The sequence below is a fragment of the Scomber scombrus genome, chromosome 6 (genome assembly GCF_963691925.1).
Source record: "Scomber scombrus chromosome 6, fScoSco1.1, whole genome shotgun sequence".
NCBI lineage: Eukaryota > Metazoa > Chordata > Actinopteri > Scombriformes > Scombridae > Scomber > Scomber scombrus.
In genome coordinates, this window is record NC_084975.1 from 20487977 (window position 1) to 20505404 (window position 17428).

Below are 17428 nucleotides of genomic sequence, written 5' to 3' on the forward strand. Positions count from 1 at the left end.
AGCAGTGGCTGATTTGGTTTGTACCTTTGTTGTTTAGCTCTTTGTGATGATTTAACTCTGAATATTATCTGTAAGTGTTAACGTTTGCTGATAACCACATAGAGTTTTGCTGTTTAAGTTCAATTTGTTTTATCACACTGTGCAGGTGGTTCTGTCGGTGTTTCATAACAAGTTTTATCAGGCCTCTGGGTTGTTGTCAGAAAGCTGTTGGCGGGCTGCAGCTATAGTGCTTTGGAAGCTTGCCTGCCTGCCTCTCCCCAACAGCTGCTTCTCATAAAGATTTCATCCTCCCCTCCATCTCGCTGTCCCTCTATCCCTCTGTCCAGCCCTGCAGGAACAGCTAACACAATGACATCATCATCCCTTGCTTGTTCTTCTCCAAACTGCACTCTTTTCTTTTCTCTGTCATTTCCAAATACCTAAAAAGGGCAAAGTCACTCACAGCCCACGCTGTTTTTCACAGCTATCAGGACATGGAGTTTCACCAAACACAGGAAGACAATCACCAAGTGGCAGCTTCTAAATCACTTGTTGTCCTTGTAAGTGAGGTTTTACATAAATGTGGAGCGAGGAGAGAACATGATAGCTCAAAATGTGAATAGTATGCTGCAAAGAAAAAATATTATTTTCTCTACTTTCTTTCTGCACCCATGCTGAGATGAGGACCCAATCCCCTACAAGATGTGGCGCACTTTAGCGTGTGCCAAAGCCTTGCCTGCAATCAATTTAATGCACCACTGCACATTTAGCCAACCCTTTTTGGAAGGGCAACCTTCTCTGTTTTTTTCCCCCTCCGTCCTTCATCCTTTCTTTCTTTCTGTCTCATTTTCATTCTCTCACTTTCATTGCCACAAAGTCTTGGACTTGTGGGGAGAGATGTATGATGGAGGGGGATTCGGTTTTTAATCCTTAACCTCTCTTTCTCTTTCATACTGAACTGTACCATGTTTTACATTCTGAGAAACTGAAGCAAAGATTATTCCTGCACAGCCAATTTGTTTCCAGCACTACAGGGTTGCCAGATCTGACATGCAGCATTTGGTTTAAGTGACATGGGGATTTTACAATGAATACTGCTTTGACCTGGTAGGCATTGACAGGGTTTTTGCCTGGTTACTAAAGAAAAAGAAAAGGAAGGGTTGATGGCGAGGAGGAGGGAAGGAGGGGGTCAGGCAAATAAACAATGGAATTTTATAAGGGCTCTGCAGTCTCCCTCTCTCTTTCTCTCTCTCTGTTTCTGTGTCTGTCCTTTCAGGGCCCCCGCTGCTTTCCCAAGCTGATTTCATAGCAGAGCCTTGGACACAGGCCAAACAGGCCAGCTCTATGACTGTGTGTGCCCGTATCTGTGTGTGTGTGTGCATGTAACTGACAGCCAGAAAGTGTATGTTAAAACTCTAGAAGCTGCAAACTAATTTAATTTATCCATTTTTCCTGCATGCAATGTTTAGCTGGCTATCCTTATCTTTTTATTCTATATCCAGCACAGACCGCAGGGACCTGCGCTGTAAGATGTTCAGTAGTAAAGATCCCTATCAGCTGGCCTTTGCTGTAGGAGCAAACACACACACACACACACACATACAGTGCATCTATAAGCCATCCTGCTGTGCTGTGTCCTCTCGCCCCTCCACCTCTCCCCCATCGCCCTCCATTGTTGGGAAAGGATGGATGTGAGACAGCACTGAAAATGGGTTAGCCACAGAACCAGACAGGAACTGTAGGGGGATACCACTAACAATTAATTTCTCCCTGCATATTTTTTGCTTATCAATCCACTCTAAATATAACACAAGTATCCATTGTTATATTGCTAAGGCCACACACATAGCATTTCTTGTTATTGTGGCTGTCGCTTAAAACCGAGACTCTTGACGGCTTGGGTGTCTACAGCCTATCCCACTGGGAGATGTACTGTAAGAATAGGCCAAAATATTACCTCAGAAAATGTATAAACAATTGTTTAATTATAATTTGCACCACTGAGGAAGCCATTGTGGATGTAATTATAGTGCACTGGCACAACCAAGGGAACAAGTGCTTCACCATTTAGAAGGCTTCTTATATTCATGGCACAGATTTTTTTTCTTGTTTTTGTTTATGCCAGAAAACAGACAGGAAATGTAGTGTGACATGCAGGAAGTAGAAGTAAAATCGACCTCTTGTGTCTCTTGAAATGAAGTCATCAGGACAGCAAGTATTTTTGCTTACAAATTCACTTGTTACAGTAAAAACTTGGAGTCTGTAGTTGATAAATGGGACAGCTCTGACTACCACAAGGTCAAAAAAGCAGAAAACGGAAGGAAAACCCCAGACAAACTCAGCAAAATCCTCCTAAAAGTCCTTCTCACTTGCTCCACCTGTCAGAGTTTACAAATGACCATCCAGTAACAGTTTAACCATAGGCTTTTAATGGGGAAGGTCTCCCTTCCCTTTGGAGTTTGTGGCTTCCATTGCACATTCCAGTGACTGCAAATGGTGCGGCTTGCAGGCTAATGATGCACTAAAGACTTCGACCTGATAAGCCCTTCTAGGAATAGAAGTTTGGAGGAAAGGCTCTTCACATTAAATCATTTAAATAATGAAAATCAAGTTGATAACTGAAAAATATTTATGAAGCCTTTAAAGTGGGCAGGAGGTTCTGGACTAAGATAGTGGAAAATTGGATAATGAATTTGTTATTCATTCTCTAGTTTTTAACTATTGCCATAACTACAAAGAGGCCTTAACTGGCTCAATGGAGAGAAAAGAAGTCTCTCTAAAGAGATAAAGACAAGATCATCCCGGTGAGGAGAGAAAGACATGGAAGAGGATGAATCTATCCTGGAGGCAGAGCAAACAAATCTATCTCTATCCCCCCATCTGGGAAAGGGTGTCATGTCTCTTTGCAGAGGTGGAGCATCTGTCCTTCAGCTCCCTCCCCAAGACATGACAACCCCTCCTCCCCACTGACAGAAAGCTCCCATCAGCAGAGCTCCTGACTCATCCTCAGTCTGCTCCCAATTACCCCATTGGCTCCACAAACTATAGGGGCCATGCCAACAAATCCCAGGGCCCACTTTTACACAGTTCTCACTTTGGCCTACTTAACCCCATCCAACAATGCCTCTGTCGAATCAAAAAACTCCACGTTCAGTACATCTGCAGCTGAAACACTTCAGCCTCAGCTATTTTGTGTTTCGACAGACCTCAGTATGCTTCAAATGAAAATACTGATCGGATTGTCTAACAGCATCTGAAAACCCATTTCTAACAGGGACAATTTTTTTTAACTGTTTGGAGACTGAAAGTCCAACAATCATTGCCACATTGCCAATTTGAGCTGTCCTCTCAAGTTATCTTTTTTACATTCTTCAAAAAACTAGCTCATTACATTTGACTTGTAGAATTGAGTGCAACTATTTGAATGCCACGTGAGGAGAGACAGACTGAGAAAGACGGACTATTCCAACTTGTACAATTAATCACGTCTCATTCCTCTCTGTGATGGCAGTCTTTTTTGCCTTTTTAGATGTGGTTTGTTGACACGTCATTCAAGCTAGTTTGTTTGAAGCTTATTGAGAAGTTATTATCCTTAAAGTCCGTGTAAAGTAAGAATAAATATGTGTTCTGAGATTGACATAACACAGAAAAGTGTGTTGTAACACCCTGCCAAATTTGAATGATTAAAAAAAATCGCCAAATATATGAAATTAGGCTTTAAAGTTGTGTAAAAATCAGCCTCTTTCTCTGCTCCCAAACGCTGTGGGCATGCCCACCGAGTTCGCTGAAACACCGCCCCCTACCAAGTGTCACCTGTCAATCAAAGTCACCACCTCTACCCGAAACATGGACGCTTCGTCTGAGAGCTTTATGCTGCTAACTCAGCTGCTAGCCCGGCAGCTAGCTCAACTGCTAGCTCGGCAGCTAACTCGGCGGCTAGCTAGGCGGCTAACTCAGCTAACTGGCTAACTGAAGACTGTAGTAGTAGTGTGCGCTGAATGTATTTATACCACTACAGCAGCAGGGGCGGGTTTACGCGGCGGTGATTTTCAGACCCCTCCACTAAATTCTGAACACAGAAATCTTGAAACACAGTTTGTGAAGCCTAGCTCCACAAATCAAATCTAAATTGTTGAAATGCTTTTTACACCTTTTTTAGAAATACATTTATGACCTATTTAATGTGTTTAGAAGAAAATGTCTGAATTCACTTTACACGGTCTTTAAGATTTTCATGAAAGTAAATCCTGTGATCCTTTGATGCTTTTTAATGGCATTTTTCAGCAATAGCTATTAAATGTATTACATTCTGTAAATATCCATCTGGATTCAAATTGCTTACCCACGCACAAATGATTCGCAGGTAAGTTCACTATCCTAACACTGAACAGTATTAAAGAGCTGTATTAAGTTATTGCTAATGCAAGATTTTGTACTGCTGCTAGTTCACATTACCAGCCTTCAAATGGCAAATCACAGTATGGCTTTTGTTGTGAGCAGCCACAGGAAACGCAATGTGTTTGTATCACAGATGGTGTTAATCAAAAAACATCTACAAAACAACAATCAACAGTTGGAATTTTTTAACAGCAGATAAGTTTAAAGTTCTTTGTTAAAACAATGCGAGTTTGTTTGGCTGCAGCATTAACAGATACACCAGTTGCTTGTATTTCTGACAAAGTAGCTGACCAGCAAATGTTTTTTGTCTAGTATCAAACCCCAATTGCAATTGCCACCAGTCGCCACAGATATCACCAAATCAACCAGGACTCTAACTTTTAATTTGAGCTAAAGCCAGAAATAAGATGGAAATAGAAGAGAACTGGAAGAGGACCTGTTCTCATATTTTGAGATTTTCTACTTTTTGCACAGCCATATTAACTCATTAATAGATGTTTTAATCTATTATGTGTATTCTAATCTTGACTTATTTCTGAGCCATATCAAAGATACATTTCCATTCCTTTGTAATGGACATTAAAACCTTTCTGCATCATAATTGTCCGATATCCCTTTAAAGTTATAAGCATTCAACTCCTTTCCTCCCAAAGACAAATTAGTGCACACCACGGACTCATCCGGCAGTGAGAAGCAAGACCTTGATGTAGATGCACCTCTGGTTGAAGCACTGTGGTTGCAGCAAGCATAAATCATCACTGACAGAGTAAGTAAGGCCATTGACAGGAAACCTCGGCAAACAAAAGAGGCCATGGAGCTCTTCCTGGCAATGGGCCTTGGGTTTGTCAGGCAGTGATAAATTTCAATGGGTGAGGTCACTTATAAACAGCCTCAGGTAATATGCCAGGTGATAGACTGATCCACATACCTTTTGTCATTGGCAACCACAGCTGTTTTTTGTTTCACCATGCCCTTAAAATGCAGGAGACAGGCATGGCATGTTTTACACCTCAGACAATACCTGTCTGCTGTAAACAACACCCAGAGGGCATGATTTTTGCAGACACGTGAGGAAATGTCATTGAATACAGCACCATTCACTGGGAAAAAAGACGCCCTACAGTGAGCAGTGGTTCCAGCAATCTGATATTACATTGTGCTGACACACAATGTGGGATTTTTGAGGCTAATGGTAAAACCTTCCCTCTCTTAAACAGGCTCAGCAACAGTGAACGTGCAGCAGTGAGAGGACTTACAGATCCTTTCAACAATAACCTGGCCTCTCCAGCACACTAACATTATTCTCTGGGCCCTAGATCAAATTTCTCCTCCAAGCCACAGTCTCTCAGCTTAGCTGCATGCCAAGATCATCGCCTCTCCTTCTTCTTCCTGTTTTTTTCGCTGCTTCACTTTTTCAGGGTTCTGCATGAGAATTCCCATCTGAGCTCCCCCGTCCCGTCCCTTCTCCCCTGCATGCCTGCGCAGAAACAGATTTTTATAATTCACCCGCCAGTCCCGGGGGAGCTGAACAAGGCGAGAGCTTGGGAAAATGCTCTTCCGGAGTGTAAACTCGAAAGTCAGAGTCAGAGCCGACTTTTTTTGACCTCCACACACCCTGTGACCGACAACTGTGAGCCTGGGCCAAGACCGCCAATGGACAAAAAAATGAGTGAAATGAAGAGAGGTCTTTAACACTGCTGAAGCAAGCCAAACAAAACTGATCTAAAGATGTGCGTTTCCATCGTCATGTCCTCAGGAACCTCAGGACAAATTGTACTCAGCACATGGCAAATAGGCTGTGAAGTTTTCATTTTAGGTAGTTATTGGGGATTAAATCAAATTAAGATGAGCTACAAAACAGAAAGTGAGACAGAGAGTTAGATTTTTTTCAAATTCTTCAATAGCACTTCTATTTTATGTCTGTTGCTTTTGACTTTTATTTTAAGGCATTATGTGATGTCTGATTTAGAGCGCAGGTATTAAGTGCAATATAAACTTGGAATGAAACTGAGCCTATCCCCATCCAAACAGAGTTTAATAACACTGATGTAATATCGCAAGGATCAGCAAAGACAGCTTGACACCATATTACATTATAACAAAGGATGAGATCACCATGTAACAGTCATTACACTGGAGACAGACAAAGATAAAACTGCTACTTTCCCAGCTCTAGAACTTAACAGGTGTTTTGCTATGATTTAGTATGATCAAAGCTCCTCTGTGTCTGCACTGCGTCTGCAGCATCTACTCATTAAGTTGTTACACTTGGATGAACCTCCAGACATTGTTTTAATTCTCATTATAGAGTAGATCCCTAATTGACAGGTAAACAACATTCTTCTCATTCCCAGCCATGGCTGTGAGAGCTAGAGATACTGTAGAGGAGAGGAGAGGAGAGGAGAGGAGAGGAGAGGAGAGGAGAGGAGAGGAGAGGAGAGGACTGGAACTACTTAAATGGTTTGAAGGTCATTGCTCTTACAGTTTTTCCATCTCAGATATTACACACACACGCTGCACATAACCAAACTAACAAAGCATGCGGTAACCTTTTCCCATTTTGCTTGGAATGCTCTTCATAACATGGCAACCCGAGCCTAAATCAACGAGCTGTACAGCCACATTAGAGTTACACTTTGAACCCAGATGGACACATTCCTTTCCAGACGGCAGCCTTCCTCTCATACAAGTTTTGTCCAAAGTGGGGATGGTAAGCAAGAAAATGGTAAATGCATGTTCAAATGCAAGTACAGTATGTTTGTGGATGTTCAAGTATGTGTTTGTATGTGTTTGTATGTGTTTGTATCTGTGTGTCTGTGTGTATGTGTTTAGGTCCATGCCTGTGCCTTTTTCCCGCATGTGTTTGTGTGTGTGTGTTCTGGAGTGTATGCGTGTGTGGATTGTTGCCACTACCACGGGCTGCCAGTGGGCACAAGCTGCAAAGCCACACTAAGCTGGCAACCCTGAGGTCACACTAGGGTTTTGGATGGTCTTCACTAGCATTGGTTTGCTGTGATTATTCTCCCAGTCCACATCTAACACCCTGCCATAAATCTGTAGCTGACTCTGCCTTTGCCCCTCAACCCTGCTAGAGATTCACATTCTCTACTGTAGTCCGTGTAAACAACGCAGCAGGACAGGGAGTCTGCCATGTGTTGTTAAATGTCCCAATTAGAGTCGCAGCAACCATTTTCCCCCCAAGCCATGATCAGATTTCTTTTAATACATCTCAGACACCAAGCAGAGTGAAACTGGCAAACAGACAGCTTGCTAGCGACATACTGTAAGAGACAGAGTGTGTGTTTTTGCATGTGTTTGTGTATGTTGCGGTTAAGGGTGCATCCAATGAAAAATCCTTGGTCTGATGCCAACTGGATAAATGTCTCCAGTATCTAATGTGATGTTATGCATTATCCATGCATTCATGTATGTGTGCATGTGTGTGTTGGTTTGACCATCACAAGGACATAGTTGCAGATGTCTAAGATGGTAAGCATTAGCCATGCGTGTATGTACATGTGAGTGTGTTTGTGAGGAGGGGGTTCGGGGTGTTTTTGATCATGACTGAACCCATGGCCATCCACCAACATCACAGACAATACCCCCACCATATCTTCAAAACAAGAAGAATTCTTTCACCATCCCCACAGGACACATTATTTCCTCAATGTGTCACCAGGGTAACAACAGCAGCTTGGGGATGGCAGGAGATTGGCCCAGTGGGGTCTTTAAGTTGCAGGCCTCCCTGTTGAGTGCCTGTCAAAAGCCAATTCCTGTAATAGGAGGGGTGAATGGGCTGTAACCTCCTAAAGCCCTGCTGTCACTTTTCTGAGCAGAAAAGAATAGAGAAGACAGATGTCACTGGCTGGCATCCTGCATCACTGGCTGCATCCACCAGTACACACACACACACACACACACACACACACACACACACACACACACACACACACACACACACACACACACACACACACACACACACACACACACACACACACACACACACACACACACACACACACACACACACACACACACACACACCATGTAAGAATGCACAGATGATTCGTTGACAGAGGAAAATGTAATTAACTGAAGTCAAACCATGACAATCACAGCGCCACCAAATGTTCACATGACTACAGTAATATGTATGCATACGACACACTTCTGTGTAAGTATGTTAAAAGTGTATGCAAAATATGTCTGCATGTCTAACCCTAACCACGCAGGCAAGTAATAGTTCACTTTCTTCTATTGATACCATACTGTCATTGTGAACCTAAACACTGTTTCCCTGGATGCGTTTGGGCTCTAGTGACTCATATTAATCATCAAGACACATTTCTCCATTTCAACATGCTTCCAAGAAAAAAATAACTAATTCAGTTTTGAGAGATGACAGACTTGTCACGATGCTAAACATCTGGTGTTTCAGTTGCCAGCAGTTTTCCTTTTTCCACACTAACAAAGCATGCATACCAATGCAACATTCCCTTAACATCCACTGGGTACATTTGAGACCTTGTGTGTTGTATGTGTTGATAAGTCAGGTTGTGTTAATGTCAGTGTTAGAAATCATGGGTGCCCGAGAGTGAAAAGAGAGACGGGTATTGAGTGAGAACACTAAATGGTGTCGATAAATGTGTGTGAAGAACAGAAAGGAAAGACACAAACTGACTCAGTGATACAAGAGAAAACAGGCGATTAGCGAAAATGCCCTGATAATGACTGAGTGAGTGTGTGTGTGTTGTGTGATAGAGTAATATGAGTCACTGAAATAAGAGGACTGAGGCACAGAGAATGTGAATGTTCTGAGCGATTAATACAAGATCACAAATACCCACTTTTCCACCACACTGCACATTGTCTTGCACAGCAGTCATGCAGACAGTTAACCTCTGCTCCTGACTCACAGCGTAAACAACTGACCCAATCTGACAGACCACTATGTATGTGATAGTAACACCAGTAACAGACACTGACACACGCGCGTGCAATGGCTCCACACCAGAGCCCCTTTACAAGATTGCAGCCCATTTATTGCAATCTTGCTGACTGGCAGACAGACAGTCCCTGTCTCTTTATCTCCAACTCTATAAACCTTCTCTCTACAGCGCCAGAGAGTCTCAATTCAATAAACTCTTAACCTTACCCAGTTAAGTAAATACAACGCCAGGACAGACAGAAACAGGAGACAGAGCCCAGGAATGTTGATTTGTGCTCCTTATAACGTCTATAGACCTGTTGAAGCTGTTCATTTAATGCAGATATAAACACAACACTGAATTTAAGAGGGAGCACAGAAATATGTCCCAAAATGAAAGAACACCTCAGCTGCTTACACAATCAAGTATATTAAATCAAATGTTCCAGTGTTGCTTTCCATGGATCTTGTACTTGGAGTTAACTATTACCCAAAAACAGGCTGGACTGAAAGGCCTGAAGAAACCACTGAGATAGATTATGTTGGCTGATTGATAACCATCTCTTAAGGGTCATTCCTTATAGGACATAGCAGGCATTCCTATTGCTCTATGGTATGACATGCAACGGAGCGTCCGTTATCTCCCAGGAAAAGATGTATTTTTGATTTACGAATCACACATCCACAGATGCATGAATATTATCATAATCATGTGCAGTTTGAGAGGTTCTGACCACTAGTAGTGCTGTAGAGCATTTTTTCTAAGCAGGTTTTAACCTCAAGATTCACCAACACGTCCAAAAGAGGGCACAGACAGCAAGCGCACAGGCATGACATGAAAACATATTTATGCTGATTGCACAGGGAGGTAATGTGAACATTCTTTCCTTGGCTGGAAACATCTCTGAAGTTGCTAACTAGGCCTGTACAATAACTTGCCCAGTATGTTGGTCAACAAAACTGGTGTTTACTTAAAAAACCTGATGTGTTAAATGAAAGGGTCTACAGCTAACAGTTACTGTAAAAAATGTCCCTTGGGTTCCCATATTTCCACACATTATCAATTGGTAGGAGTACATCAATAAAAGGGTTGTGCAAGTTTCACTATATACAAATATTTTATGAAGTATCAAATACAGCCAAGATGTTTATTAGACCTCAGGGGTGCATTCTGCTGAGAAATGTTAAACATAAACAAAATTATGTTTGTTTACAGTCAAAACTCCACACAGCACCTTTAACAGTAAGACTATTGAATGAATGAGAAAACATATTTTTGTCCTCCTTGACCATTTTCCCCATACAATAACAGTAACTTGTGACTTAGATCAACATTTTTGATATTATGGTAATGTCTTACAAGTCATCGGTTTTCACTGCATTTCCTGTTGATCTGTTGATCTCAAGTCAAACAGTGGGGCCACAGCTGTGGTGTGTGTTTTATTCATTTATCTGTTTTTATTACCTTTCTGTGTCCATTCAGCTATTATATATGTTGTGTTAGCACAAATGAACCTTTTTGTCTACACAGTCCAAACAAACAGCTGTTGCTGCTGCCAGAAATTCAAAATGCATCACTTCCTGTGCATCAGAGACCTAAAGGCAGTGGGTAGTTGTAAGAGAACATGTAAAACGTTTGTCTTTCATTAAACTATTGAGATGATCTCTTTAAATTTTCACCATATTTGTCATTTTAAAAAAACTCACATGACTTGTATGACCACAGTTACCAAGTAAACTATTCAAACCCATCTGCTTTCTCAGTAATGCCTGCTCATGAATCTGCAAGCAAAATGTTATTCCTAATCATAAAAGTTATGTTGTTAGGGGTCACCTGAAGCTAAACTCTTCTGTGCTCCCTGGGGAGATTTCCACCCTCGCCTGCCTCCTCACAACAATACCGGTGCTGGGACTCTGCATGAAGAGGTGCCTTTGTTCACAGCGAAGAATGCTCATCTCACTTATCCTCTCCTCTTTTCTCTCTCTCCCCCTCAACAAGCCAGTTTGGAATGTGATGGTTTTAGCGTGCACTCTGTTATCCAAATAGTCACCACACCATCTATCTGCTCTTTGTTTTCATTTACAGTAATAGGCAGAAGCGAGCTGAAAACCACTGAGAGTGTGTATGTGTGCGTGCGTGGGGGCTCAAATGTGCACGGATACTTCATTGAGGTACAGATGAGTCTCTTGTGGGTAGCAGTAATGGACTTGGTGCAGACAAATTTGAGACTTGCTACTTGAGCAACACTCAGGCGTACTTTGACTGGAGCCAAAGCAGTCCAGAATGAAATACAACTCATATAAACACAGAAGAAAAACACATCCTCACATCTAACATCCATACTGCTTTAGGCAAGCATAGAGTCTGTGCATGGACACTCACGTGCATGCTCACCCATTCAAGGTCACACACAGAGAATATGTGAGGGAGCTAAGGAGATGCACATCTATGAAAATGGATACCAAATCAATTTAAATGATTTTGAGACTGAACTTTGGTTCAGTTTATTGATCTCTATTAATGTTTATAAAGAATATGAACTCAATGACCATATTCAATGTGCAGCATACAAAATACAACTTTAACAACTTAACTGACTTTGTTTTCGAGACAAATCCAAAAAGTGTAAAAGAAAACCACACAATCTCACACACTGTTACACATTGGCCAATCTTTTGAGTTTTCACATTACCTTTCTGAGCTTGGTGAGCCCTGATGTAGTGCTCTTGGAGTAGTCTCTCATTTTGTGTAATCTGACTCCGCAGAAGACAGCATCCACTTGCATGGTTCCTTTCCTTCAGAGTAGTTTTTTCCTTTTTTTCTCTTCCCCTTTCTCTTTTCCTCAGTTTGCACACCCCTTACCCCTGCCTCCGACTTCTCTCACTTTGCATAGCCCCTGCCTGCACCTCCCACACGCACACAGAGAGAAAGTCACAGAGTACAGCTCCAAGCGCACAAAAATTTTGAAAAAGGTACAAAGTCAGGGAAATCCCACCTCCTGTCCAGCCACCGAGCTAAAATGTTCACTCACTCACTCTGACTCCTATCTCTCAATGACGCTGGCTACTTCGCTGTCTCTCTCTCTCCCCTTCTCAAACTTTTCCCACCCCTCCTTCCCTCATGCTACCCCCTCCCCTTCTCCCTTCCTACCTCTTTCTCCTTCTCTCTCTCTGTCCTCCCTCTCCACTCCATTTTCTATCATCACCCCCCCTCCACAACTCCTCCCACCCACCTAAACCCCCCACTGCTGAACTAATCTGTAGCTGGCCAGGCGATTGGAGCCCTAGTTGCCGAGGAAACGAAGTGTCCTGCTCAAAAAAAGAAAAAAGAGGAATGGAGCAGGAAGGGGCAAGCACAACTGAATACATAAATAACAGCCTCCTCTGGGAGCCAATTAAAGAAGCCCAAGGGCAGCTCTTCCTCTCTCAATGAGGGGACAACATGTTCATCTATTTTATCTCTGCAAGACTTTGTTTACTGTCAGCAGCAGCAACAACAACAACAACAACAACAACTAAACGTGATGAAGGAGCAGTAAGTGATGTGTGCTGAATGTTGTGTGTGATGAGCCCTGAGTGTTTTCAGACAGAAAATGGTTTGTCAGTATTTGGGTTGATTACAGCTGACCTCTGCTCAGTGAGGGAATGCAAACTGGGGAGTCCACCTCACCACTCAATGGTCCTGCGGAAACAGTGGAAAAAGAAAGTGAGAGCAGGAAACAAGAATGGACATGCATACTGATGACCAGTGTCATTAATAATTACCCTGTTAAACCCTACAGGCCCTCTTCAAGCCCAACAAACGTTGTTGTACTGACAAAGAAATGATGTCCAATCTTTATTTATAAATGTAGAGTTAAGATATAAAATAAATGATGCACCAAACATGACATTTCTATTGAATGTAATAGTAGCTTCAGGGAGGGTAGAACAGGGTTAGAGATGAATCAGTTAGTCTGTTAATGGATTAGTCAATCAACAAAAGCTTAATCAGCAATTTGTCAATCATTCTTTAAACATTTAAGTCATTTTTCTTACAAAAATGCCAAACACACCCTTGTTCCAGTTTGTCACTTGTGAGGATATGCTTCTTCTTTTAGCTGTAATTTATGATTCTAAACTGGATATTTATGAATTTTGGAGTGTTGGTCCTACAAAACAAGCAATTTGAGGATGTTACTTTAGGTTTAAGTAAATTGTGATAGGCATTTTCCATTTTTTGGACACTTTTCACACCAAATGATTAACTGAGAAAGTAATCACCAGATTAATTGATGAAAATAATTGTTGTCTGTTTAATTCAAGTCTGAGGTAGTTTTAAACCCATAGTTCATGCAGAACATACTGTACAGTAGGTTTTACAAGCTTTACGACCTGTTTCTTGTAGGTCAGTTGTATTGGATTGCATTGATACTACGGTGTGATTTTAAGTTATGATAGTGTGCGCTGTCCAGCAGGGTTGAAAAACATTAACATTACCTTATTTTAAAGCTAAAGGGGTTCAAGGGATTCAAGGCGGTATTGAAAACAGTGAGGTTGGATGTTGCACTCATACAATATGTGCTCAAGCTGACACTATAGACACACATACACATACATACATACATACATACATACATACATACATACATACATACATACATACATACATACATACATACATACATACATACATACATACATACAAACAAACTGTACATATGACTCAGAATCTGGGTTGCATTGTGATTTCATTCAAACTTTCAGAGGTGTAATACACTTATCTGTACAAAAGCATGTGGATGGGCCTCAGCTGCATTCCTACAGTCATATCACTGAGCAGCCTTCATAAAGTGTCTAACAGCATCACCTAAGCAGAGCAACTATCCTACTGACCTCTGAGCCCAAACCCTGACCTCGCCTTTGAAATGCAAGAGAGATCTGAAAAGCCTGGCTTGTCCATCAATAGCTGTGGGAGGGAGGAAAGGGTGGGAGGTGGCTGCTAGCAACATCTGTTGGCGTTTATCCCACCTTATTGTGTTGTTGAGTCCTCTATCAGGCCTACAGATGGGATCCTGGGAGCGTACAGAGCCCACTGTCCAGGGGACACAACCCGTGACTGGGAACATGTTTGGGACAAATTCTCAGTCCTTGATTGTGGATAGTAGTTTGCATGCAGGACCTCTGGTTAAAGCAGTGGAAACAACAATTAAATCAAACCCAGGGTGTGTTTTGTTCCCTGCCTCCTAGTTTCTTTCCTTTATGACCCACACCTAGATTTTGCCATACCAATACTGCTTAAGTCATTTCATAGGAACTTTGTTAAGGAAAACGCAAAGTATCCTATCAGGAAGTTCTCTTTAAAGCAACTTCCTGCACAGCTCAGTTCAAAGTGCATCACCACTAGCAACTGATCCACAGCTAGCTACAAAATGTTGGTTGTATGAATTTTCACAACACATAAAAAAGGTTGAAAAAACAAATGGTCTTTATGCTCATATGCCTGCCTCATATTTCTTTGTCGTTTTTGGACTGAAATGAAATGTTCATGGTTCTGAGATGATTGATCCTAAAGACCTAATAACTTATTTCCAATGAGCAATGTCCTGATTTTTTCCTTCAGTGCCATCATGAGACTGACAGTTGGTTTTGAGTGAAATCACTCAACAACTGTTCAATGGATTGCCATCAAATCTGGTACACACATTCATGTTCCCCTAAGGATGAACTGTAATCATTTTGGTGACTTTTCATTTAGCACCACCATCAGATTAAAATTTAATTTTGCCCAATACTTTTAAAAAAATTAATGAAAAAAAAAGATCCATGTGTAAATCTGTATCTCATAGTATAGAACTCGGTGCACACAGTTTACAACCATGCTCTCAGATTCATAATCTGTGCCCAATTTCTTCCCAAAATGTTTAAGGGTTTGTTCTGGTTCAATGACACCATTACAGACTATGTTATCTGCCTGAGTTGTGAGGCAGTGTACAAATATGATGGCAATAAGAAGATACATGCAATGTGTTGGCTTTTCTCTTGTTTTTTATTTGTTGTTTGGTCCAGCGCCTGCTTTATTCGTTGTGCGTGTCCACCACAAACTTTTTTAATACATCAAACCCGAATCAGCATTCAAGTTATGGGCACGCTGCCCCACAGCCTAGCACGCCTACTCAACAAGCTGCATCAAATCAGCCCTTGGTGTCAGCTTTCATGAAGAACAAGAAATCTAAACTTGTGGGTGTGTTTGTGGAGTTTTATTGCTCTGAACTGTGCTCATTCAATGTCATGTCCAGTAAGGGGTTTACTCATGTGGTACAAGGGCTAATAAAAAAAACGTTATAGGGCAGTATATCCGGAAAGAGCAGGCAAAAAAAAGAAAAGGCTAGTCTATGTCAGTCTATCAACAAAACACAGGAATATGGAATTGGCATCACAACCAATATGTGGACAGACAGCTTCATTATGAGATCAGAAGACTGGAGACTGTTAACTCGAGTGATTTCCACTTTAGAGTTTGATGCAACAATAAAGAACTGTGAACATACACAAATAAATCAGCAAGGAACTTTTAGAAGTTGGCATATCAGCTGGAGGCCTCTCAAAAGTTATGTTGTAAGTGATCAGGATCCCAACATCAAAGCTGTCCTCAAGAACTATTTGTGGGTACCATGGGCAGTGCAATCAATAACATCCTGAAGCATAGATTTGAGGAAAGGGATGTGCCAGACTTCATTTGGGGCGAGGGTGGGGGAGGTTCACTTAATATGACTAACTCAGACTGCTGAAGTCTCATATAAGCTTCAGATAAGGTTTTTAAATACATTTTTGCACAATATGAATTCATGGACATACCGTTCCCCCATCACTTGCACTTAAAGCACATTTTAAGGAGATCTTTTCATAGCCAGTATGAACAGGAGGAATGATTACAGTTTGGGCACCTGACTTACTACTGTTATTTATTAACTGTTTTAAAACAGACCTGAAAAATTGTGAACCTATCCTTTTATCTATACACATGTATCATGAGCTGACCAAATGTCTGTTTTGTAAAATTGTGATCTTCTAACTAACTATATTTTTAAATGTAAAGATAGATGTGTGTGTGTGTGTGGGCTTGTAAGGTGTCCCTTATTAAATCATCACTTGGACAGACAGCCTTTTTTATTTGGGGGATCAACATGCAGAACTCTTTTCCCACAGAACTCAAAATGGATCATGACTGGGATCATTTTAAACTGAAACAGTTTTTAAAGACGGGTCAGTCATGTAGTCATGGGTGATGGATTTTTCTTTGTGGTATGTCTGTTTCTGAGTCGTGTTTTGTACTGCTTTACTTTTTTTTTGTTTTTTGATTTTTGTGTTTTGTGCTTAAATGTATGTTCATGTTTTGATGAGTAATCTGTATTTTAAAAGCCCAACAAGGGATGGCCATTGCAAACTGCTGTAGCCTGTGTGGCATAAATTCATGATTCAAACCTTTAGCATAACATTGCCCCTTTGAGATGCAGCTAATAACTTAGAACATGAGTTTAAAGTAGCATAAAATGCACACACGCGAGTAAAGTAAGTACCAACTAATTGTATGACGACATTAACAGCTGTTTCCTACAGTGGCAGAGCTATGGGGTGGCTTCTGGGGATGTAGCCCCAAAAGTTTTCTCAAAAGCCCTGAATCTATTTAAAAAAAAGGAAATTCTGGTTGAAATCACTTTTTCTAAACAGTGACTTCAAACAGCTGGCCGACTGTTTTTCGTGGTGTTGGCATCTTTGTTTGGTAATGACATTTTGATCTGATTGGTCTGTTTTTAATGCAATGCATTTGATTTGTTGTCTGATCCTAGACAGGGTTTTTTTTCCTAGCTATCAATATCCATTGATCATTTTAAAGGACAACTAAATAATTGACTCAGTAAGGAATAAATGTACAAATATAACTGACTACTTTACTTCATTTGAACAATTTAAACCTGTCACAGTCTGCTCTCCTTCTTACCTTCTGTTCTGGTAATTTTCCATTCACCCCACCTCTGCTCCACTCTGCCAGTAGGCCAAACCCACCTCATTAGCCAACTCTGTTCACCTGAGCATTCAGGTGTTCCACATCAGTAATTAAGCCACTATTTAAGCCTGTCC

General features: G+C 41.3%; 1 protein-coding gene across 1 annotated transcript in view; it reads right to left on the reverse strand.

Annotated features, from left to right (window-relative positions):
- Positions 1-12239, reverse strand: part of si:dkey-82f1.1 (DENN domain-containing protein 2A) — a 33917-nt gene extending 21678 nt beyond the window's left edge. The window contains exon 1 of the mRNA XM_062420204.1: positions 12001-12239. The gene's annotated coding sequence lies outside the window, so the exon portion shown is untranslated. The remainder of the gene's footprint in view (positions 1-12000) is intronic.
- Between the last annotated feature and the right edge of the window lie 5189 nt (positions 12240-17428).